This window comes from Dromiciops gliroides, chromosome 1 (assembly GCF_019393635.1).
Source record: "Dromiciops gliroides isolate mDroGli1 chromosome 1, mDroGli1.pri, whole genome shotgun sequence".
In the NCBI taxonomy this organism is placed as follows: Eukaryota; Metazoa; Chordata; class Mammalia; order Microbiotheria; family Microbiotheriidae; genus Dromiciops; species Dromiciops gliroides.
In genome coordinates, this window is record NC_057861.1 from 622779823 (window position 1) to 622803162 (window position 23340).

At 40.4% G+C, this 23340-nt stretch overlaps 1 pseudogene; it reads right to left on the reverse strand.

Annotated features, from left to right (window-relative positions):
- Positions 1 to 18799: 18799 nt before the first annotated feature.
- On the reverse strand, positions 18800 to 23306 carry LOC122752833 (annotated as a pseudogene).
- Positions 23307 to 23340: the final 34 nt, after the last annotated feature.

Here is a 23340-nt window from a genome sequence, read left to right on the forward strand (position 1 = left end):
ACTCCCTCAGAGTGTCATTAAAAGCAAACATGAGGGGCGGCTAGGTGGCGCAGTGGATAAAGCATCGGCCTTGGATTCAGGAGGACCTGAGTTCAAATCCGGCCTCAAACACTTAACACTTACTAGCTGTGTGACCCTGGGCAAGTCACTTAACTCCAATTGCCTCACTAAAAACAAACTTAAAGCAAAAACAAAAAACCAAAACAAAACAAAAAAAGCAAACATGAAATAATTGCCCTATCTTCACCCTAACTCTGTTGAGCCTAACACTCTAGTGGCAATGGAGTTACACCCAAATAGTTTAATGACTTCTTCCAGAATTTTAGCTATGTTGAGGATGATGAAATCTGAATGAAGACAGATTCCCAAATCTCTGCTAGATTAAGCTGTACTTAGCATCATGGCAAAAACAGGATTTACACTCTACTAGGTTGTATGATAGCATAACAAAGTGGGATTACATAAACATCTCATACTTATATATGCTTATACATTTCAAGTTTATCAATTACCTAATTATAGATAGAAAAAAATATAAATAGAATAAAAATACTCATAACAGATTTTTTTTAAATGGCCAAAAAAAAAAAAAACCTGGAAACAATTCATATATCCAATCATTCTTAGATTACCAAAATTCTCAGATTAGTGAGCTAGGTGATAGAGTGGATAGAGTGCTGGACCTGGAAAATGGAAGTCCTGAGTTCAAATTATGGACACTTACTAGCTGTGTGACTCTGGGCAAGTCACTTAATCCCTTTTTGCCTCAATTTTCCCATCTATAAAATGAGAATAATAATAGCACCTACCTCCCAGGTTTGTTTTGAGGATCATGAGAAATAAAAATTGTAAAGCACTTACGGTACATGGTTGGTTGGTGGTTGTTGTCCTCCATACTCAAGGAGGACCAAAATAACATCACAATGTCAGGGTCAATGTACAGTGTATCTGACTGTACATTGTACATATTGGTATGACTGATCATACCAATATGAGCTCAGATCACCGGTGTCTGACAAATAGTCCATGAGAACATTTTTTTTTGTTTTTTTGTGAGGCAATTAGGGTTAAGTGACTTGCCCAGGGTCACACAGTTAGTAAGTGTTAAGTGTCTGAGGCCAGATTTGAACTCAGGTCCTCCTGACTCCAGAGCTGGTGCTCTATCCACTGTACCACCTAGCTGCCCCCATGAAAACATTTGGAATAGAGATGTCTCTAAGTTTGCACAACTCACATTTCTTTTGAGCTACTGAAATTCTGCTTTGCTTATAGAGCACAGTATCTTTGATACAGGCATACCATACTGGGAGGTCCTGTGCCAGTGTCTCCCATGTCTCAAAATTAATTCCTTTCCTGTTGACCTTCTAAGCTGTTTTTGGCTGGAAAATGATCTAACCCTGTCCTTTTGTGGGTTCTGCTGCTCCAAGAATTGTCTTATGGAATTATTTGAAGAGATTTGAGGGAGAGCTCCGAGGAGTTGCTGCCTGTCCTCCACCATCTTGGCTCCTCAAAATTGATTCCAAAGTTCTTCAAAGAGCCCTTGAAAGTGTCCTTGTATCATTTCTTTACATACATGTGTGAGCACTTGCCTTGTGTAAGTTCTCTGTAAAATAGTCTTTTAGGGAAACATATGTTTGGCATTTGGACAATGTGGCCAGCCTATCAATGTTGTGTTCCCTTCAGTGGAATTTGAATGCTGGGTAGTTCAGCTGGAGAAAGGACATCACTGTCTAGTACTTTATCTTGCCAGGTGATCTTCAGAATCTTCCTAAGACAATTCAAATGGAAGCAATTCAGTTTACTGGCATGGTGCTGATAAAATGTCCCAGTTTCACAGGCATACAATAATGAGGTCAGCTCTGTTGATCTTCAGTTTGGTAGGCAGCCTCTTCTCTCCCATACGTTCGTTTGGAGCCTCCTAAACACTGAGCTACCTCTGGCAATGCATGAATCAACTTCATCATCTATGTGTACACCCCTGAAAAGTATGATGTCAAGCTAAGTGAACTTATCTACAGCAGTCAAATTTTCTCCATTTGTTGTAACTAATGGTTCTATGTCTGGATGGTGTGCAGCTGGCTTGTGGAGAATCTGTTTTCTTGATGTTAATTGACAGGCCAAAATTAGCACAAGATGAAAAGAATCAATCCATACTTTGTTGCATCTTAGTCTCAGAGGCTGCATTGAGTGCATAATCATCTGCAAACAAAAAGTTGTGCATCAACTCTCCTTCCACTTTAGTGAAGTGAAATAATTTTCAAGTGAAATAATTATCCATCACTAGCTGATATTAGTGCTGTTTTTGTCCTCACTGAAGGTGTCTGACAACATCACTGAAAACATCATGCTAAAAAGCATGGGAGCAAACACACAGCCCTGTTTCACTCCATTGGTGACTGGTAAAGCCTGAAAGCATCATTCATTGTGAAACTGGTGTACAATACTGATGATCTCTGAGCAACCAAATTTTGCCATGATCTTCCACAAGCCCTCATACCACAGTATAAAAGTATATACCGACAGTATAAAAGGCCTCGATCAGATCAATGAATGTTGTGTATAGACTTCTGTTTTATTTCTGGCATTTCTTCTGGAATTGTCAGGCAGCAAACACTATATTGACTGTTCCTTGGCCCTTTCTGAATCCACTCTGGCTCTTGGGTAGATGACCATTTTTCAGGTGAAGGATAAGCCTATTAACGAGGACTCTAACAATAATCTTGTTGGTAAGACTAAGAAAGAGACCCCACTGTGATTGTCATAGGAAAACCTATTTCCTTTTCCTTTAGAGATAGACACTGGATGCATTCTTGAACTCCTGAAGGGTAACCTCCTCTTGCCATGTAACCCAGAAGATTTCAGTCAGCTTTTGCATGAGCAGTGCGCTCTGTTTTGTAAATCTCTGCTGGAATAGAATCAGCACCAGGTGCTTTGCCACATGAGAGAAGCCTAATGGCATTCAAAACCTCTTCAGTTGGAAGTTTGTTTAGAGAGCAAATGACTTCAGCCTGAGGCATATGGTCAATGGCTTCAGCATTAGTTGAGGATACTATAGAAGTGTTCATCCCATCTTTCCAGGAACATGTCCTTGTCATTGCTCCATTAGCAGTGAGTAGTTGAGGTACACCATAGGTCTTTGGCCCATAAATAGCCTTCAGGGCATTATAAAAGTACTTTGAATTGTTACTATTAGTGTAAAACTGAATTTTGTCTTCCTTCTTACTGAGCCAAGAATCCTGCATCTCTCTTTTTGCACTTTACTTTTTTTTGGGGGGGGGCAGTGGGGGTTAAGTGGCTTGCCCAGGGTCACACAGCTAGTGTCAAGTGTCTGAGGCTGGATTTGAACTCAGGTATTCCTGAATCCAGGGCTGGTGCTTTATCCACTGCGCCACCTAGCTGCCCCCTGCACTTTACTTTTGATGGAATTAAACACTACCTTCATAGAGACAAATTAACTATCCTTATGGTAAATCCTGTGGAGTTCTTGTTTTTTGTTAAGCAGCTTCTGAATTTTCCCAACATTTTTGTCAAATCAATCTTGATGTTTGTGAGTCTTCTGGTTCAGATGAGTAAATGCATTTCTGTATACCAAATCCCTGAAAATTGCCCATTCCTTTTCTGTTCCACTGTTTCCAACCATGTTTTGGCTCAGCTTTCCCTCCAAGTTAACAACAAACTATTCATAGAGAAATGCTCTAATCTGTTGACATTAAGTTTTCTGACATTCATCTTGCTTTGGGGCCACCACATTTGTTGAATGGGAATGTTTAGCTTGAAGAGGATAAAACTATGATCAGTCCAACACTCTGTGCCACACATCAGATTGCTTTACCTATGTCTGGCATATAGTAAGCACTATATAAATATTAGCTATTGTTATTACTATTATTATAAATTATAACATATCTGTTTGAAGGAATTCTATAAGAAAAGTCTTATAATTTTTTTTTGGTGGAGCAATGAGGGTTAAATGACTTGCTGTGGTAAAAAAAATATGAAAGTTTTTTAACAGTCCGTTAGGATAACTGAAAGACGCCAGTTTTTTAAGGACCACCCTTTCGGGGAGGAGACCAACGACATGAGCTACGCACGCCAGTCCGCCTGCTGCGCATGTCAGACTGCCTGCTAGCACTCCACTTCCGGGGTGCGAGCTTAAAGGGCAAGGAGAGAACGGAAGTGGGAATTTTTTCCTGCTCTGCTGGTCTCCTGACTGCGCTGCACAGATGGTCTCTCTCTCCCCAAAGGTGGCCTTCTCTTTTGGTGAGTTTTATATGGAATATAGACTAAGCTTAGACTTAAGACAATTTGTATTGTGTTTCTACCTTCCTATCCTTCTAATCAACATCACCTTGTGACTACCATACAATAAATGGTCTATCTAGAAAACCAGAAGCTTCTTCCATTTACTAGTCTGGGAGATAAATTAAGAGAAAGGTTAAGTAGGGTAAATTTATGATCTAATATCCAATTTTAAATCTCACATTGCCCAGGGTCACACAGCAAGTAAGTGTCAACTGTCTGAGGCCAGATTTGAACTCAGGTCCTCCTGAATCCAGGGCTGGTGCTTTATCTGCTGTGCCACAACAGATAACATAACACCAACCTAATGGGCTAGACCCATGTCCTTTGATATGTAGTATAATTATTCAATTCCCTTTTCTTAGTGTGTGATTTTAAAATGTACACATGTATTTATGTATATACTTAAACATATACATATATATGTATGGAAGTATTTAATATCTCTCCCTGCCACTGCTTTATATACATTGGACAATTAAAAAACAAAAAATAAAACCCACACTACAAATATTCATAGTCCAGAAGAACAAATTCTTCCTACATTGGCTATTTCAAAATCCCCAAATTTTATACTAGAAGTAGTGGCAGGAAAAAAAAGTAACAAAATAGAGTTACTTCTCCACCCTACCCTAGCTCATAGGTCACTGAGTTATTTGGTAAATGAGGGGAAACACTCTCACCCCTTTACAAAATTAAATTTTCTTTTTAATCAATGAAAATATAACACTCCTCCTGCTTCACTGTGAAATAAAAATAAATACAAATATTTAGAGTCAAGCAAAATAAATTCACATTAGTCATGTTAAAATATGTATGTGGGGGCAGCTAGGTGGTACAGTGGATAAAGCACTGGCCCTGGATTCAGGAGGACCTAAGTTCAAGTTTGGCCTCAGACACTTGACACTTACTAGCTGTGTGACCCTGGGCAAGTCACTTAACCCTTATTGCCTTAAAAAAAATGAAAATGTGTGTGTGAATCTGCTCTGAATCCACCTCTCTCTTAGGAGGTGGGTGTGAGAAAATAATGGGGTTCTATGAGACCCAGAGAGCCTGGCCAAACCTTTCTTAAGGCCAGCCCAGAGTCAGGAGAGGAGAATTTCAAAGAAAATGTAGTTGGACTTTGGACTGTGAATACAGATAATAGAAGTTACCTCACTTAAAACCCACACCTACCTGAAGGCTTTTTTCCCCTTCAGAGGGCTCACATACAGCACTGAACCACCCTCAAGTGCAGTAGACCAACAGATTTGAGTGATGCTAACCAATTAGCTTTGAGCAGTGTGGAAGGGTGGGCTCTCCTCCTGACCTCAGTTAGTTTACATTCGTGCAGACCTCTCTTGGCTTTTAATGCTTAAGGAGGCAGGATGCAGATTATTCTCTCTCTCCTCTAACCCAGGTGGGCCTTCTGATCTTTCTGAGTGATGTGCTATCTCTTTACTAATATTTAATATGCTTTAATAAATGCTTAATGCCCCAAACTGGTGCAGTAGCTTCTAATTTCTAAGTAGCTATGTATTAGAAACCCCAGCTATGTTTCCCTAAAACTTGGGACAGAAATATGGCAGCCCCATATAATTTTATTTTATTTATTAATTTTTTTAGTGAGGCAATTGGGGTTAAGTGACTTGCCCAGGGTCACACAGCCAGTAAGTGTTAAGTGTCTGATGCTAGATTTGAACTCAGGTACTCCTGACTCCAGGGCTGGTGCTCTATCCACTGTGCCACCTAGCTGCCCCCCATATAATTTTAAATGCCACATGGGTAACATGTTTCATCATGAATTCTCTGGAATCATGTTTGGTCATTGTATTGATCAAAGCTTCTAAGTCTTTTAAAGTTTTTTGTCTTTGTAATGGTGTTGTTATTCCATAATTTTTTCCTGGTTCTGCTTACTTTACTAAACATCAGTTCATAAAGTCTTTCCAGGTTTCTTTTAAACCATCCCTGTTATAATTTCTTATAATACATTTATTCCATCATATTCATTTACCATAACTTATTTAGTCACTCCCAAGTGGTGAGCAACCCTTCAATTTCCAATTCCTTATCACCACAAAATAACATGCTGTAAGATTTTTTGTCCATGTCTTTTTCTTCTTTGTTTTTGTCAGTCAGTGAACATTTAAATACCTACTATTTAACAGGCACTGTGCTAAGCATTAGCATTACAAAAAGAGCCAAAAGACTTCCTTCAGTCAAAGAGTTCACTATCTAATGGAAGAGACAACAAACAAACAAATATGGATAAACAAGCTATATAGAGGAAAAATAAGAAATAAGAGAGGTAAGGCACTAGAATGAAGAAAGGTTGGGGAAAGCTTCCTTTAGAACATGGTATTTTAGTTGAGAAGGAAGTTTAGTTAAAGGAAGTCAGGGAAGCCAGTAGGTAGAAATGAAGAGAGCATTTCAGTCATTAGGGAGAGCCAGAGAAAGTGCCCAGAGCTGACAGATGAAATGTCTGATTCAGTGAACATCAAGGAGGCCAGTATCACAGGACTGAAGAGTATATGGTGGGTATTAAGGTGTAAGAAAGCTGGAAAGGTGGGGCAGGGGGAAGGTCTGGGTTATGGAAGACTTTGAATATTTGAGGATTTTGTATTTGATTCTGAAGGTGATAGGGAGTTATGTCACAGATGTCACATGATTAGCTCTGCACCTTAGAAAAATCTCTTCCCCACTTCTAGGTCTATACCCCAAAGAGATCAAATATTCCTGCCTAAACTCCAGCCTTTGGAGAGAAGTGGGAGTAGTGAAACAGGAGCAAGTATCTCTTTAGGATACAGACTCAGAGTGAGGAAAAGAAGATTGTTGGTGCTACCAGTTTCCCTACCCAATGACTTATAGTTCTTGCCTGCATCACCAGCCAAGAACAGATGATCTGGCTAGTTAATGACTTTTGTAAGCATACTCATTTCTGTCTGAGCCGCCAATTAAAAAGCCACACAGTAAAAGGACAGGAAAAAGTTTAAAAAAAAAATACCTGAAAATACTCAAAATTAGGGTTATCAGCATGCTTTTACAAAAACAGGTTCATCAAATCCCAGCATCAGTTAGCATTAGGAAGTGCATGCTGAGCATGATCTGGAGACATCTCATAGAAATGGAACTTGATTAGGTTTAACACCAATACATTTGAGCAGATGGTTGCTGAGAAGTATTTCATTCCTGATGGTTGTGTAGTCAATAATATCCTCAGCAACATTAATCCACTGTTGGTGGAGTTGTGAAAAGATCCAACCATTCTGGTGACCCTGGTGGCTTGTGCTGGTTCTCAGTCTGGTGGGCTGTTCAATTGTTTGGTGAGTTTAATTACGGAAAATCCTAAATTCCTTTGAACTAGCTAAATTAGAAACGATCTAGGTTTTGAATAGGTTAAGTTCAGAGTTAAGAATATCTCTATTTCTATTTTCCTATTTCCTTATCTTTGATTTTTATTAGTTTCACCTTTGTTGTTTAATTCCCAAGTAATAAAATCTGATCCTTTTGTGAACTAAAGCTTAGAGGCTCCTTTCTTATTGGCCTGGAAGAAATATCTAAAAAGGGCAGTTAAGAGGGGAGGATTAAACCTAAAAGGTCCCTCATATCAAATTAAAAAAAATTTTTTTTTTGTGAAGCAATTGGGGTTAAGTGACTTGCCCTGGGTCACACAGCTAGTAAGTGTCAAGTGTCTGAGACTGGCTTTGAACTCAGGTCCTCCTGAATCCAGGTCCAGTGCTTTATCCACTGTGCCACCTAGCTGCCCCCTTGTCATTTCTTATACCACAATAATATTGTGCTATAAGTATAGTCATATACCACAACTTGTTCAGCCATTCCCCAATTGATGGGTATTCCTTTGATTTCCAATTCTTAGCCACCACAAAAATAAAGCTGCTACAAATATTGGGGGGAGGGGGCAGGGCAATGAAGGTTAAGTGACTTGCCCAGGGTCACACAATTAGTGTCAAGTGTTTGAGGCTGGATTTGAACTCAGGTCCTCCTGAATCCAGGGCTAGTGTTTTATTCACTGCTCCACCTAGCTGCCGCCTGCTATAAATATTTTTGTGCAAATAGTTATTTTTCTCTTTTGGGAGATATTTTTGGGATATAAGCCTAGAAGTGGTATTTCCATGTGTTTTTTTTTTTATTTTTCAGGGCAATGGGGGTTAAGTGACTTGCCCAGGGTCACACAGCTAGTAAGTGTCAAGTGTCTGAGGCCTGATTTGAACTCAGGTCCTCCTGAATCCAGGGCTGGTGCTTTATCCACTGCACCACCTAGCTGCCCCCTCCATGTGTTTTTGAAAATAAATTTCCTCAGTTTGTACATCAAAATGTGATTCCATCATATAGTTTATTAAGTCATAAGTAGATCATCAATATATATATGAGGACCTCCCACTAGTATACAGCCTGAATATTTCAAAATAAGACAAATTTCTTCCTGCTCCCAAAGTGGGGTTAAACATAATACAAGGGGAAAAGATCTTACATTGGGGTCAAGGACTGAGTTCCCTTCTGGAAGAAATTTCCAAGCAAGTGTCATGATAATGGTTCTGCTTGCTCTGGGATTTCTTCAGCCTCATTTGATACTGGCTCAATAGTCAGAATATTTTTATTCTTGGAGCAAAGGCCAATGGAAAATATAGGCCAGAGAGGCTCTGAAAAGGAGCTGGTGAATGTATAGATCTGGCAGCTATTCTCCACATCATAAAACACTATGTCTCCTACCTCATAATCCAAAAAGATCCCCACTTTGAGAAGCTTCCCTGTTAAGGTAATGAGCGTTCTAGGCATGGTGCAGACAAAGTACTTATTTTGTCTTAGACTCAAAAGCCAATGCCCAGTAGAAGAAGATGGGGAAACCTCTCCAACTCTACTTGCATAGTTATTACAAAGACCAACATCCCAAGCACAACTCTTTCCCACTGTCACCTCCCAATAATGTCTCCCAGACATGAAGCTCTGAGTTGCTAGAACAGTACCACACAGGTCAGGTGTCTCCCCAGTATGATGGGGATTGCTCTGTGAATTTCTTCCTCTCATTGTTTTCCTATCTGTGGACAAGCTGATTCCAGCATAGGCTGTTTCAGGATCCAGAATGATGTCCTCTAGAGAAACAGAAATATAAAGAATTCTGAGGAGTTAAAGTCTTCAACTAAAGCAACTAGGAGTAGACAAAAAAAGAATGGCTAAGATCGTTTTTTTGTTTTTTAAGTGAGGCAATTGGGGTTAAGTGACTTGCCCAGGGTCACACAGCTAGTAAGTGTTAAGTGTCTGAGGCCAGATTTGAACTCAGGTACTCCTGAATCCAAGGCCAGTGCTCTATCCACTGCGCCACCTAGCGGTCCCACCAATTATTTCTTAATGGACAAATCCAAAGACTTCTACTCTCATCCTTCCTGACTTCTTTTTACCCTTTGATACTGTTGATTACCCTCTTCTCCTGGATTTCTAATATCTAGGCTTGTTTGTTTTTTATGTTACACTCTCCTGGTTCTCCTGTCCACTCCTCAGTCTCCTTTACTGGATCTTCATTCAGGTTGGTGTCCTTCCCTTTTCCCATGCACTCAGAGATCCAGTAACACTGGCCACCTTGAAGTTCCTGATGCAATGTATTCTATCTCCCAGCTCTAGCCATTTTCACTGGATGTCTGCCTCCTGGCTTCTGACTTGTTCTTACCTTTCTTTCTTTTTTTTTCTTTTCTTTTTTTTTTTTTTTGATGAGACAATTGGGGTTAAGTGACTTGCCCAGGGTCACACAGCTAGTAAGTGTTAAGTGTCTGAGGCCAGATTTGAACTCAGGTCCTCCTGACTCCAGGGCCTGTGCTCTATCCCATGTGCCACCTAGCTGCCCCAAGTCTTACCTTTAATAATCCTTTTCTAATCTCTCTTAGCTCCTTCACTTGGTTGATTATCTCCAATTTATCTTCTATGTATTTTCTTGGTACAAAGTTCTTCACATGTAGTCTCCTCTATTAAACTGAGCTCCTTGAGAATAAGGACTGTTTTTGCTTTTCTTTATAGGTTGTATTTCTAAATAACCAGACATCAACTCATTCTCCAAGTAATCAGTGTCACACAGATCACTACACTTACCATGAAATTTTCTCTTGATCACATCTCTGAGCTTCCAGTTCATCATCATGTGATGTTTGAGCAATTCAAAGTATTGAGCCATTGTCCCCAGATTTCGATTAGGCCGGAGATTCTTCATACACTTCTTATTACACTTAGGGCATTGAAATCTGGACTTTGTGGTCTTTGTCATAAGTTCATGGATACATCTTTTGCAGAAACTGTGACCACACTTTAAAGATACAGCAGATGTGATGAAATTTAGGCAGATGGAGCATTTCAGCTCCTCCAAAACATTTGAAATGAGATATGAAGCCATAACTTTAAAAAAAGCAAGAAAAGCATTGGTTAGTTCATAATACTAACAATACAATGTCATAGTCTCTAGGGAAATCCATTCCATGGGTATAGGTGAGGAAGACAAGCCCAAGACTTTTCTCAGCAAATGTGAGTACAATCTTTCAGGGAGAAAATGGAAATTTAATGAAATAGGATTCTTAGGCATTCCTAATGAAAAGACCGGAACTGAATAGAAAATTTGACATTCAAACACAAGACTCAAGAAAAACAAAAACATGAAAGAGAAATCATAGGGGACTTAAGTTTCAATTGTTTCCCATTGGGGGGAGGGTGGAACAATGCTTTCATGTCACACTCATCTGAACTGGTTCAAAGAGGGAATGTATAATCAACACTCCATTGGGTAGAGAAATCTATATTATCCAACAGGAATGTAGGAGGGGAAGGGGAAAAGAGAAAGTAAGGGGAGTAATAAGAGGGAGGGTAGATTAAGGGAGGCAGTGGTCAAAAGCAAAACAGACTTTTGAGGAGGGACAGGATTAAAAAAAAGATGAGGATAAACAGAAGAAATGGGATGGAGGGAAATAGTAATCATAATTTTGAATGTGAATGGGATAAATTCACCCATAAAACAGAAGCAGATAGCAGAAAGGATTAGAAAACAAAAAGAATACCAACAATATTTTTGTGTGTGTGTGGGAAAAAAATGAGGGTTAAATGACTTGCTCAGGGTCACAAAGCTAGTAAGTGTCAAGTGTCTGAGGACAGATTTGAACTCAGGTCCTCCTGTATCCAGGGCCGGTGCTTTCTCTAATGTGCCACCTAGCTGCCCCCGATATATCCCTTTTTTTCTTTTTTCTTTCCTTTTTTGCAGGGCAATGAGGGTTAAGTGACTTGCCCAGGGTCACACAGCTAGTAAGTACCAAGTGTCTGAGGACGGATTTGAAGTCAGGTCCTCCTGAATCCAGGGCCTTCAAGTGTGTTTCTTATAAAGAATATATTGAGGGGCAGCTAGGTGGCGCAGTGGGTAAAGCATCAGCCCTGGATTCAGGAGGACCTGAGTTCAAAGCCCCTCAGACATTTAACACTTACTAGCTGTGTGACCCTGGGCAAGTCACTTAACCCTCATTGCCCTGCAAAGAAAAAGAAAAAGAAAAAGAAAAAGAAACACACTTGAAGTAGAAAGACACATAGGGCTACAGCAAAATCTTATGTTTCAGCTGAAGTAAAAAAGGCAAGATTAATATTTGTGACCTTAGACAATGCAAAAGTAAGTGTCTCTGATAAAGGTCTCATTTCTCAAATATATGGGGAGCTGAGGCAATTTTACAAAAATAAGAACCATTTCCCAATTGATAAATGGTAAAACAACACCAACAATAAAACCTATGAACAGGATCAAAGCTATCAATAGTCATGAAAAAATGTTCTATATCACTATCATTGGAAAAATACAAATTAAATTAACTTTAAGATACTACCTCATACCTATTAGATTGGCTAATATGACAGAAAAGAAAAATAAATGTTAGAGGGAATGTGAAAAAAATAGGGTCACTAAAGTACTGTTGGTGGAGTTGTGAACTTGATCAACCATTCTAGATAACAATTTGGAACTATGCCCAAAAGGATTTTATGACTTCTAAGGTCCTTTCCAGCTGTAAATCTAAGATCCTGTAAGTTAGCATGTTGACTGACTGAATTGGGAGAAACAAGATTCCAAGGAAGCCCAGCAGGGAAAGTCTGCTACTTGAACAGAAGTCCTTTTGTTCTTAATTAAAAAGAATCTTTTCTCATTATTGAAGATGCTCTCAAAATCTTTTCTTACCCCCATATTGTTGCAGAGCATCTCTGAGTCCCTACCTGACAAAAGTAACGTGACAATAATACTTTCATATAACACCTAGGTTCACAAAATACACAAAATAGTATTGGTATTTTGATCCACTAAAAACCCAACATTCCTAGAATTAAAACTTACCTTCTGGGGGCAGCTAGATGGCACAGTGGGTAGAACACTGACTCTGGAGTCAGGAGGACCTGAGTTCAAATGCGGCCTCAAACACTTGACACTAATTGTGTGACCCTGGGCAAGTCACACACACACACACACACACACACACACACACACACACACACACACACACACACACACACACACACCAAAAACAAAACCTACCTTCTGGTGTCTCTGGTTTTAAGCCTTCCCCTTCATTTGGAGCTTTAGGTCAGTTACCAAGAAGACAGATTCTGCCCTGGTTCTTATACAAGACCTGGAGTAAGCTCCTCCCTATTCAGCCCCATCTTAATTATGTGCTAACACATTCAAAAGAATAGATCACCCCTTTTCATCCTTCTTGATTACATCTCTAAGCTGCTTAGTGGGCTTCACAGGTTCCTTTGAGACAATGAAACCTATTTCACACAAGAATGGTGTTTGGCACTGAGTATGCTGAAGAGAAAAATCAAAGTCCTTTACCCCAGGGGAAGCTTACATTCCCCTGGTGACATATAAAATGGACAATAACAGGTGTTTTTTTTTTCCAATCACATTTCAGGTGTGAACTCCTACCTGAGGCCTTATTATTGAAAGATTTGAAAAAATATTTATTAAGTACTTAAGGACTGCTAAGCACTGTGCTAAGTACAGGGTGGGGAACAATATGAAAGTGACCTAGTTAGTCCTTGATCTCAGGGACTATTTCCTATGACTGTGGGTTTCAAGTTTAAGGTCCCTGAGATCAAGGACTAAGTGGTTACTTTCATATTGGGCCCCTCCCCCCACCCTATTGTAAGGGGCTAAAATTCTAGCTATACTGTCTAAAATATCTAATGAGTGGTCACCAATAAATTATAAGCTTTAGCAAGAGTTTAGACTTTTAAGCATTTATTAAGGAGAATAAGAATTTGGTGAAGAGAGAAAAAGAGGCCTAGATTCAGCTGTCTATCTCAGGAAGCCAATGTCTCCAGCCCCTCTCCCCCCTGAGATCCTCCAGAAAGAGAGAGCAAGCCTCGCCTCTTCTTCATCCCACAGGCCTCCTGTGAAACTGGGAACATTCTATCCACTTGCACACACACACACAGCTCCAGGCTAATTGGTTGGTAGCTTTGATAGACAGTACCCACAAGCAAATATCACTTCCTGATGCCAAGGAACTGACCACATGGCTTGCCCTCAGACGCCTTCTCCTCATGGCGCCATGTGCTTTCCTACAGTAACTCTCCAGCAGGTGGCATCACTCCAGTAGTTACACTATACTTAGCACAGTGCTTATCAGTCAATAAGTACTTAATATTTTTCAAATCTTTCAATAATAAGGCTTCAGGTAGGAGTTCACACCTGAAATGTGATTTGAAAAAACAAAATAAAACTGTTCTTATTCTTCCTTCATTTTTTAAGTAGCAAGACAAAAGTCAGGACTACTGCCCACTGCCCAGTATGCAGTAGGTGACTTTCATGTCTTCAGTGTCTGACCAAGCTCAAAGCTCTCCACAATGCCTGCTTCAGCTGCCTTCATGACCATTGGAACAAATTGTTCTCAGCTGCCCACTCCACCAAGAGAAGTCTTCACATGCTTGGGGTAGGCATCCCCCTAACTCACCAACAGGTTTGAGGTCCGTTGGTTACCCTCAACCTGGTTTAGCCAATGTGCTGAGAGGGTTTTACCAGTACACATGCTACAGCTTTTTGGAGTTCAAATGAGTACAAAAGTCCCTAAATAAATATTGAAAGACAAAGGAAACTTGAAGCAACAGCTGATGAGACAGAGGTTTGTGTTGACTCCTAAGACAGTATTGAACCACAGCAGAATGCTCCTGAATGGTTCAAGGAACCTGTTCCTAAGAATTGTGAAAACAGAATTCCTGGCTTGCATAGAAGAAATAATAGGCACAGTAGAAAACTTTGAATGCATTTGTTGTTCCCTCTTTGAGCCAACTTTGATGAGAGTAAGGTTACAATTTCCAATTCTTTGCCACCACAAAGAAAGCTACTATAAATATTTTTGTACATGTGGGTCCTTTTCGCTTTTCTGTGATCTCTTTGGGATACAGACCAAGTCATGGTATTACTGGGTCAAAGGGTATGCATAGTCCCATAGCCCTTTAGGCATAGTTCCAAATTGCTCTCCAGAATGGGTGGATCAGTTCACAACTCTATCAACAATATATTAGTGTTCCAATTTTTCCACAGCTTCTCCAACATTTATTATTTTCCTTTTTTGTCATAATACAGAATCTGATAAGTGTGAGGTGGTACCTTGGAGTTGTTTTAATTTGCATTTCTCAAATCAACAGTGATTTAGAGCATTTTTTTAATATGGCAATAGATAGCTTTGATTTCTTCATCTGAAAACTGAGTGTTCGTATCCTTTGACCGATAAAATACTTTTTTTTTTTTTTTTTTTTGCGGGGCAATGGGGGTTAAGTGACTCGCCCAGGGCCACACAGCTAGTAAGTGTTAAGTGTCTGAGGCTGGATTTGAACTCAGGTACTCCTGAATCCAGGGCCAGCGCTTTAACCACTGCGCCATCTAGCTGCCCCCGATAAAATACTTTTAAGTTGAATTTTTTTTTTAATTTAAAAATGTTTTTAAAAATATATACAGGGGCAACTAGGTGGCACAATGGATAGAGCACCGGCCCTGGATTCAGGAGGACCTGAGTTCAAATTTGGCCTCCGACACTTAGCACTTACTAGCTGTGTGACCCTGAGCAAGTCACTTAACCCCAATTACCTCACAAAAAAAAAAAAAATATATATATATATATATATATACACACACACAAAGAGATAAAGATGAAAGGGGAACTTAAATAAGAGAAGTGAATAGAGTAACAGTCCTGAAACACCATGGATTAAATCAATCCTACAACCCACCCTCTTAAGTAAATTAATTTGTGTGAGTGTGGGTATATGGGGGGCGGGGTAGGGTTCGAGGGGTACTAAGCTTCCCGAATGGGAGGATGCATAAAATGGGAGAAAGGAGGCAGAAGATAGAGGGAAAGGTGTGAATTACCTTAATCAAATTAATTTTAAATAGTAAAGGGAAAATAATTCCTGTAAATCTCTTAGAGGAAGAAGACCAGAATGGGTGAGGTGGCAAAGGGAGGAATTGGAATGGAGAAAGAATGGGAGAAATCTTAATTCAGTGGTGGGATGGGGTCCCGCTGATGAACACTTCCATGGGAGGAGTGATATATGGAAGATGGAGACCTAATCACTGAGACAATCTGTAGGGATATGGTGCGTAGAGAGAGTATTGTACCTCTGAGAGAGTGATGTGATAACACCCTGCTTCAGGAAAAGGACAAAGTTTGTGGGGACAATTGACATCCAGAAGCACCCTTTGGAGGGTTCATTTCACAGCAAAGATGGAAAGCAAAGGGGAAAAGCAGATGGAAAGCAAAATACTTATAGGTTGGTGGGGTGGGTGGGTGGGTAGGTAGGATTGGACCACAGATTCAGGGACATAACATTTCTACTTTAGGGCAATGCTTCTATCTTCTATCTCCTAAAGAAACTGATACTTTATTGAGAGGAAAATGACTTCTGCTCAATAATTTTCTGGAACTCAGCAGCAATGTCTCAAAAGCTCGTTTATTTTTCATTCTCTCTGTGAATGGACACTTGCAAATAAGTGCTACAGCCAGCAACTGCAAGTGCAGAGAGTAAGGGCTCACAGGCCCCTTTTTAACCCCTAGTCCCTAAAGCAAAATGGACCCTCCCCTTGTTCATCACTGGCTGGATTACTTTAGGGTTGCAATCTACACAAGAATGTGGTATTCTTTTTTTATTTTATTTTATTATTTTCCAGTTACACATTACATATAAGGATAGTTTTCCACATTTGTTTGCACTGGATTTTTAGTTCCAAATTTTTCTTCCCCCCTCCCCCTTCCCTCCCTCCTCCCCAAGACAGAAAGCAGTTTGATATAGGTTGTATATGTACAGTCACATCAAACATGTTTCTACATTAGTCATCTTGTAAAAGAAGAATCAGAGCACAAAGGAAAAACCTCAAATAATAAGAAAAAAGAAACAGTCCAAAAGTAGAAACAGTATGATTCAATCTGCATTCATAATTCACAGTTCTTTTTTCTGGATGTTGAGAATGTCTTCCATCATGAATTCTTTGAAACTGTTTTGGATTGTTGCACTGCTGAGAAGAGCCAAGTCTATCCCCATTGTTCATCACACAATGTTGCTGTTACTGTGTACAATGTTCTCCTGGTTCTGCTCCTCTCAGTCAGCATCAGTTCATGTAAGTCCTTCTAGGTTTCTCTGAACTCCTCTTGCTCATCGTTTCTTATAGCACAATAATATTCCATCACCATCATATACCACAATTTGTTTAGCCATTCCCCTAATGATGGGCATTCCCTTGATTTTCAGTTCTTTGCCACCACAAAGAGAGCTGCTATAAATATTTTTGTACATGTGGGTCCTTTTCTCTTTTCTATGGTCTCTTTGGGATACAGACCCAGGAGTGGTACCCCTGGGTCAAAGGGTATGAACAGTCCCATAGCCCTTTGGGCATAGTTCCAAATTGCTCTACGGAATGGTTGGATCACTTCGCAGCTCCACCAACAATGCATTAGTGTTCCAATTTTCCCACAGCTTCTCCAACATTTGTTATTTTCTTTTTTTTTGTCATATTAGTCAATCTGATAGGTGTGAGGTGCTACCTCAAAGTTGTTTTAATTTGCATTTCTCTTATCAATAGTGCAGTATTCTTTTTTTTTTTATTATTTTGGGTGAGGCAATTTGGGTTAAGTGACTTGCCCAGGGTCACACAGCTAGTAAGTGTCAAGGGTCTGAGGTCAGATTTGAACTCAGGTCCTCCTGAATCCAGGGCCGGTGCTCTTTCCACTGTGCCACCTAGCTGCCCCCCCCCTTTAAATCTTTATTTATTTATTTTTTGGGGGTGAGGCAATTGGGGTTAAGTGACTTGCCCAGGGTCACACAATAGTGCAGTATTCTTAACCCTCATTTTCATAATTATTCTTTGGGTTCTCAGCCAGTGGGGGAAGTGACACAGGGACATTTCAATCTTCCCTTATATGGACACAGCCCAGAACAGGACCTCATTGAGACCAGCTCAGGGCTACTTGAACCATGCAATCTGTTTTCAGGAGGGAAGGGGGACTGAGACCTTTGTCCTCAAACAAGTCTCAAGGAGTGATGATTATATCCTTATTGAGAGGAGACCATTACCTATTTCCTCACATTTATGAATGAGGAGCCAAAATGGAGCACTTGGAGCTACTGGACCCAGTTTGGATTGTAGAGGGTCTGGAAGAGTAATCCAACAGTAAGACATTCAAAAGATTCAAGGGCAATCTCAAAACATAGTCCAAGTTCAGGCTAGAATTCAAAGGAGTCTTGGGTCCAAAAGACCTGAGCTTGAACAATGAGTTCATGCACAGCTTGTCAGCTAAGCACAGTGAGCAGAGTTGAATTTTCTCTCTCTCTCTCTCTCTCAACATTTAACTTTTTTTCCCTCAATTACATGTAAACAAAAAATTTTAACATTTTTTTTAAATCTTGGATTTAGGGCAGCTAGGTGGTGCAGAGCACTGGCCCTGGAGTCAGGAGTATCTGAGTTCAAATCTGACCTCAGACCCTTGACACTTACTAGCTGTGTGACCCTGGGCAAGTCACTTAACCCCAATTGCCTCACTAAAAAATAAATAAATAAATAAAATAATAAAAAAAAAATCTTGGATTCTAAAAAACATAGGAGGGAATATAAATTAAAAACAACAAGGGGCAGCTAGGTGGCACAGTGGATAGAGCACCAGCCCTGGAGTCAGGAGGACCTGAGTTCAAATCCGGCCTCAGACACTTAACACTTACTAGCTATGTGACCCTGGGCGAGTCACTTAACCCCAATTGCCTCACTAAAAAACAAAACCTAAAAACAACGAGAAGAAAAATAGAGCAGGAAGGACATTAGAGATTATCAAATGCAACTCCAACTCCTCTTCTTTGGATTCTGAACTCAAGAGATTGAAGAGAACTGATACTCTGTGCAATTTCTGGCAAATACAGGCATATCTCAGAGATCTTGTGTTTGGAGCTCCAGGTCAGTTTCTTTCTTTTTGTCTTTTTCTTTTTTTTGGTGATGCAATGTAAATTAAAATCAAGTTGATAGGAGAGGAGGAATGTTTCCAGGTCCTTCTGAAGAGGGAGCCACAACATCTGGCATAGGAGTTGGGAGATATACTCCTGGATTTAGGTAGGTATCCACCTGGGGCTTGGGGGCAAACCCCTGGAATCTGATGATGAACCCCAATTGCTGAGGGCATACCCCTGGAGCTGGGGAATATATTTTTGGGGCAGGAGCATATACCCCAGAAGTAGGAGGGTATATCCCAGGAGTTGGGGAGTGTCCCTAAGGAGCTGAAGAAGAGAGTGATAAATTCTAGGTGCAGGAGGGGGCAACTGAGAAGTTCCAGTAATGCCTGAGGAAGCAGATCCACTGGAAAGCATGGGTGGCAGAGGCATGCTATGTGGAAATGATGGCAAGGTCCCTGGCATGGGTGATTGAGGAGGCAAACCATCAGTGGGGGCTGCTTCACTCTAAGAGAACCAGCAGGGAGGGCTGGAGAAGCAGGAGGCTTCTCCATCTTAAAATGGAACTGGAGGGAAAATTGCTTGTTTTCTCTGTTCCAGTGCGTCCAAAACTTCCCCTCTGCCTAGTCAATCTCTCTATTTGGCACCTTTGACAGCAATGGTTACTGCCAACATCTGTGCGGGGTTCCAATCCTCTTTAACATGAACCAGGTGGTGTGGCATGATGCTCTCAGTGATTTCAGGATAGTCAGTCTGGAAGAGAAAGTTCTGCTGGCCCATCTCTGTGGCCGGTTGCTTGGTCACTTTGTAGCATGGATGACCAATTTTCACAAACTTCACTTCCACTTTGACTTTCTCTGCTGTTGGCTGGGCTGGAGCCTGCTTGGCCTCTTTAGCAAATCTCCAGTTAAATTTGTTTGATGCATTTCTTCCCACTGAGTATGCGCTAAGTAGCTTCCCTCATTATTGTGAAGTGTCAAACAGAGTTTGCACTCAAAAGAACCCAAATGATGGTATGGTACCCAGTTGATATCAATAGTTTCAAGATCCAATTGTCAGAGGCATTCCCTTCTGTCTGGGTTGCTCTTTGAGGATGAAGCCACCCCACCACTCCCAGTCTTGCCCCCAGGCCAATGTTGAAAATCTATGGTGGAGGGGCAGCTAGATGGCTTAGTGGATAAAGCACCAGCCCTGGATTCAGGAGGACCGGAGTTGAAATCCAGTCTCAGACACTTGACACTTACTAGCTGTGTGACCCTGGGCAAATCACTTAACCCCAATTACCTCACAAAAAAGGAAAGAAAAGAAAAGAAAATCTATGGTGGTTTGTACTTCAGTCACCAAGGAAAAAATTGGCTTCCTCACATAGGATCCAGTACCAGGAGCCCCTCCACCAAGCCAGGAATCCCTCCACTCTTATCTCCCCCAGGTCAGTTTCCAAGAAGACAGCTTCTATCCCGTCTCTAATTCAAGACCTTGTGTAGCTCCACCCTACTCAGTTAGCTCCATCTTAACTGTCTGCTGACACCCTCTCAAAAGAATATATTGATTACATCTCTAAGCAGTGGGAGGTGTCTCTTCACTGACTGGCAAACCTATAAAGTCCCACAAGGCAGTTCTTTTGAGACTTGGAGACAATGAAATCTATTTCATACAAGAATGGTGCTTAGTACTGAATATGCTGAATACAAAAACCAATGTGGACATTCCCCTGAGGACATATAACATGGACATCTATAAGTGAATACAAACTATGTATATAAAGTTTTGCACAGAGAAAGGGAAGGTGAGGGAGAGGGCACTACTCCACCAACTCATCATGAATGATAAGTCTCCTCTTCACCTAGCCATTTTTCACCTCCTGGTCTAACTGCCAGTCTATCCCTCTAACCTAGAGCCTGCTGCCACCCCACCCTCCAATCCAAATCTCCATATCCTCATCACTGTTTTTTAAATTTTCTTTTTTCTTTTCTTTTTTTTGCAGGCAATGAGGGTTAAGTGACTTGCCCAGGGTCACACAGCTAGTAAATGTCAAGTGTCTGAGGCTGGATTTGTACTCAGGTCCTTCTGAATCCAAGGCCAGTGCTTTATCCAATGTGCCACCTAGCTGCCCCCTACCTCATTACTATTTTTAAAAAAATAAGAGGGGCAGCTAGGTGGCACTGTGGATAAAGCACTGGACCTGGAATCAGGAGGACCTAAGTTCAAATCCAACCTCAATTTTCCCATTCATCTTCCACTGAATTGGAAAAAACTTTTATTAAAAAATACACCTAATAAAATTCTAATTCCCACAATGGTTGAATAAAAAAAATCTGTATGTCCCATTCTGTATCCTAAGTTTTTCACATCTCTAATGGATAGGATGTTTCACCACCACCAGTCCTCTGGAATGACAGTCATTTTATTGATCATAGTTCATTCAGCTTTCAAAGTTGCTTTGTTTTTCAGTGTTCTTATTGTATAAATTCTTTTCCTGGTTCTATTAATTTCATTTTTTATCATTTTATAAGAATCTTAAAATTTGGTCATTTACATATTATTGATGATAGGGAATAAACTTTCTGATTCGGTTTACTACATTCTGCATTAATTCAAGTAAGTCCATTTTTTAAAAAAATAAATTTTATTGATGTTTTCTGTTTCACATATGACCATAGTACCCCACATTTGTCCCACCCCCACCCCCTCCAAAAGTCATCCCATAAAACAAATAGTGATTTGTTTGGGAAAGTCCAAAAACATGTGCATTGAGTGGGTAACATCTGTGAACCCCCCATTGCCACCAAGTTGGAGGTTGGGGGCACCTCTTATGTTTTCAGTTGAGTCCCACTTGATCTTTATAATTTTATTATGTTTACTTTTGATTCTTTGGTGGGTCATTGTTCTTTCTATAAATGTCTTTTGGAAATCAATTTCCTCATTCATGCATTTTCTAAACTCACATAGCTGACTGAGCATATTCTGTCTCTCCTCTGTGGACCATCAATATATCTTATGCTGACCTCCCCCTAATATGCAGTATATTGCTTGAATATTTCAAAATAAGACAAATTTCAAATTTCAAAATAAGGCAATACAGGGGGTGGGGGTGGGGAGTTCTTATGGGGGAGTATGCATGTCAGGGATTAGGTTCCCTTCTGGAGGAAGTTTTCAAGGAAGTATCTTCATAATGGTTCTGTTATATGAGGCTTATTCAGCCTCATCTGATACTGGCTCAATAGTCAGAATATTTTCATTCTTGGAGCAGAGGCCAATGGAAAATAAAGGCCAGAGAGGCTCTGAAAAGGAGCTGGTGAATGTATAGATTTGGTAGCTATTCTCTGCATCATAAAACACTATGTCTCCTGCCTCATAATCCAAAAAGATCCCCACTTTGTTGAGTTTCTGTTCTAAGGGGATTCTGCTCCTAGGCTTGCTACAGACTATATATTTATTTTGTCTCAGACTCAAAAGCCAGTATCCAGTAGAAGAACATGGTGAAACTTGTCCAATTCTACCAAGAGAGTTCTTACAAAGACCAATATCCCAAGCAGAACTGTCCCCGACTGTCACCTCCCAATAATGTCTCCCAGACTTGAAGCTCTGAGTTGCAATAACAGGAGCGCCTATATCAAATCTCTCCACAGTACACTGGGGATTGTTCCAGGAATCTTTTTTTCTTATTGTTTTCTTATCTGTGGATAAGATGATTCCAGGATGGGCTTTTTCAGGATCCAGACTGATTTCCTCTAGAGAAACAGAAATATCAACAGTTGTAAGGAGTTTATAAATATCCCCAGACAGGGGTCAATAAAAAGAGAATGGCTAACATCTTAATGAAAGAACTGGGTAGAAGAAATCTAATATATCAGGTGGCTTTAGGGACTCAGGGAATTATTGTTCATGCATAGCACTACTTAGGAGGATCACTGTAAACTCAAAGTGTCCATCAAGTAGATGGAGCTAGCTCGATTAGATTCTATGGTTTGGAGTTTTATCTAATGTTTTAGGGCATTCAGGAATAACCTCCATAAAGGGTTCTTTCTGTTGAGAGTAAAGACTAGATTTTGCCCTTTTTTGGGGGGTGGGGCAATGAGGGTTAAGTGACTTGCCCAGGGTCATACAGCTAATTAGCATCAAGTGTCTGAGGTCAAATTTGAACTCAGGACCTCCTAAATTCAGGGCCTGTGCTTTATCCACTGTGCCATCTAGCTTCCCCTTGCCTTCCTTTATATCCCTAGTGCCTTCACACTGTGCCAGACCCATAAAAGGTGCTTTACAAATGGTTTTCTACATGATTTTACTTGGATAGAAAAGCTCAGAACTTCAAAAAGAAGATAATGTCTCCCATGTAAAGGGAGTCTCAATAAAGAAGTAAAAAAAAAAAAACCCCACCAATGCTGGGAAGGGTCTTGAGGCAGTACCTTAAAATACCACCTCCTTATCTGGAATAGCTTGGGGTGTCCTTGGCAGGGAGGTGGGGGATTAGTGGATAACTGGGGGATTTCCAGATAACTAGATACAGAACCAACTAATTCACCAAGTAATCAGTGTCACACAGGTCACTTACCATAGAATTTTGCCTTGATCATTTTTCTCTGATTCAGGCTTTCTCTCAAGTAAGGT